General features: G+C 43.1%; 1 pseudogene; it reads right to left on the bottom strand.

The window, feature by feature from the left end:
* Window positions 1-765: 765 nt before the first annotated feature.
* LOC135230485 (olfactory receptor 7G2-like) lies at window positions 766-1,964 on the bottom strand (annotated as a pseudogene).
* Window positions 1,965-3,164: the final 1,200 nt, after the last annotated feature.

Here is a 3,164-nt window from a genome sequence, read left to right as displayed (position 1 = left end):
TGACCGAAAAAAAAAAGAAAGAAACCAAGGTTACACAAGGAGCAGAGTCAGGGTTCAATCCCAAATTGAATTGCACTTGTTATTGTCATTGTTAGGAGCCATTGAGTAGTTCAGACTCATAGCTACCCTGTGTACAACAGAACAAAACATGGCCTGGTCCTGAGTCATCCTCCCAATCCTTGGTATGCTTAAGTCCATTGTGATAGCCACTGTGTCAGTCCATCTCATTGAGGGTCTTCCTCATTTTTGTTGACCCGCTACTTTACCAAGCATGCTGTCCTTCCCGAGGGACTGATCTCTCCTGAAAACATGTTCAAAGTGTGTGAGACGTAGTCTTGCTATCCTTGCTTCTAAGGAGCATTCTGATCGTACTTCCTCCAAGACAGATTTGTTCCTTCTTTTGGTAGTCCATGATATAGTCAATATTCTTCTCCAACAACACAATTCAAAGGCATTGATTCTTCTTTGGTCTTTCTTATTCATTGTCCTGTTTTCACATGCATAGGAGGGGACTGAAAACACCATGGCTTGGGTCAGGTGCATCTTAGTCTTCAAGGTAATATCTTTGCTTTTCAACACTTTAAAGAGGTCTTTTGCAGCAGATTTGCCCAATGCTATGTGTCATTTGGTTTCTTAGCTGCTTAGCCATTATGTTATTTTGTCATTTTAGAAAACCTGGTTATAGGAGAGTCGGGGATTCTAGCTCATAAGTATTTTTTCGCTTTGATGCAAACTAGAAATCCAGGCCCAAAGCAGATAATTTAATCACTGAAAAGCAGGTATGCACTTGAAAATGTTCTTCAAGGCTCCCTTCATGTCCCTGTTTCTCAGGCTGTAGGTGAAGGGGTTCATCGTGGGAGTGACCACAGTGTACGTCACTGAAGCCACTGCAGTCTTCCTGGAAGAGTGTGTAAATGCGGCACTAACACACGTACCTAAGCCTGTCCCATAGAACAAGGAAACAACTGAGAGGTGGGACCCACAGGTGGAGAAAGCCTTATACTTTCCACCTGCTGAAGGCATTCTCAAAATGGAGGAGACAATTTGAGTATAAGAGAAAATGATTCCAGAGAGAGGAACACCACCTAGTATGGTAGCTGCCAAATATAAGAAGATGCTATTGAGGAGGGTATCAGAAGAGGCAATCTTGATGATCTGAAAAGCTTCACAGAAGAAGTAGGCGATTGTCCGGTCTGAGCAGAAAGACAGTTTCAACACTATGAGACTGTGGATCAAGGCATCACAGTGGTAATGGACAAGGAGAGTAGAATCAGCAGACCACAGAGGCGGGGGTTCATGATGGCTGTGTATGTCAGTGGGTGACAAATGGCCACGTAGCTGTCATAGGCCATTACTCCCAGGAGAAAACTTTCCAAACTAGCAAAAACCAAGACAAAGCAGACCTGGGTGAGGCAGCCTGCATACGTGATGCTCTGATTCTGTGTTTGGAGATTCACCAGCATGTTTGGGATCGTGGTGGTGCTGAAACAGATGTCAGTGAAGGACAGATTGGCAAGAGAGAAATACATGGGGGTGTGGAGGTGAGGGTCAGAGCTGACAGCCAGGATGATGAGCAGGTTCCCCAGGACAATGACCAGATATATGAACAGAAACAGGGCAAAGAGAAGGGGTTGCAGTTCCGGATCCTCTGTCAGTGCCAGGAGAAGGAATCCAGAGAAACTTGTTTGGTTTTTAGGTTTCATATTGTTGATGAATCTGATGGAACAGATCAGGTGACAAGACAACCAAGTGCGTGGTCCCTATACCAGCAGTAGCTGCATCACCAAAGGTAAACAGCACCTAGGGCAGGGTCATGAGAAATCGAGAAGATACAAAGTTGGTGTCACCTGTGTGCATATTATTTGATTATTTAATAAAAAATATGTGAATTTGATCAATAGCTGAGCATCAACATTTATTCTGCAAAGTGTTGATAACATGCTCATTTTTTTTTTTTTTTTACACTATCTGAGTTCTTATGATCATTTTAAATATTTTGTAATTTTATAGGAAGAAAGGCCTGGTGATCTATTTCTGAAAATTAGCCAATAAAAACTCTGTATTAAAATGGTTCAATTCACAATCAAGTATGAGGATGGCACAGGATGTGGCAGCTTTTGGTTCTGTTGAGCATGAGTTGCCATGTGTCTAAAATCCACTCACTGGCAGCTAACAAAAACTACAGGGCCCCTGTGGCTTCATTGTGGGCCTAGATTTCCAGCCCAAGGGGCATATTCTAACCAAGTCTGGATGGACACACTTACTCCAAGGAAAGATCCATCTTTACAGAGAAAAATGTGTCCTCCCAGACATGAAGCATCAGTAAAATTATTTTCTTCACAAATTTGGTAATATTATAGAGAAAAACAGAAGAGGGAGGCACTCTGAAGTGTCTCTTGCAGACTTCATGTTTCTTTTTTTCCCCCCCAGAGATTAGGGCCAGGTGATAGCAATAATACAAATGTGTTTTAAGAACCAGGGGTGGGAAGATAAGGCAAACCTGATAACCCTATTTCATCACCATAAGAATGCAAGAAAATATCACAGAATTTTACCACAGTCATCATGTTGGAGAAGGGGTGATTTCTGTTCAGGAGGAAAATGGTCTTTACCATTGTAGAGACAGAATTAGAGACTGGTAGAATTGGAGCTTCTTGGGACTGGTGCAAAGACAGAAGGAAACATGTCAGGAAGAGAGAAGACAGGCAAGAGTTCATGGGAAACTTGAGTTCAATCATTTCATGCATGTACTCTCAACACAGTTTCCCCAGAATGAACCTGTGGTAAAACACCTGTCCTTATTTCCAAACAATGACTAAGCAACTTTAAGTTACCTGGCTGATGTCGCCGTAGAATGATGTTGATAAATCCCCCAGATGGTGAAGGTGGAGGATGTGTTCTGAGGAAAGGCAGAGAGATTGAGTGAGACACCTGGCTCCTGGGCTTCAGGGTTATCTGTGGGTGGAGTCTCGGGTGTGCTGCTCCCTGCCTGGGGGAGGGATGTTGAGTGAGGTGGTCACAGGCAGACTATTTGCAGTCTCTGTATCCCTGGGGGCTCAATATTCAAAGCTCCTCATTAACTGAGCACTTTTATTGTCATTCTGATCCCAGGACAGTGAAAATCCTCAAAGACCAAGGCTTTAGAATGTGAAATTCAGGATGGA

The sequence above is a fragment of the Loxodonta africana genome, chromosome 3 (assembly GCF_030014295.1).
Source record: "Loxodonta africana isolate mLoxAfr1 chromosome 3, mLoxAfr1.hap2, whole genome shotgun sequence".
Lineage (NCBI taxonomy): Eukaryota > Metazoa > Chordata > Mammalia > Proboscidea > Elephantidae > Loxodonta > Loxodonta africana.
The sequence above is the reverse complement of the archived record's forward strand: the minus strand, read 5'-3'. Positions and strand labels throughout refer to the sequence as shown.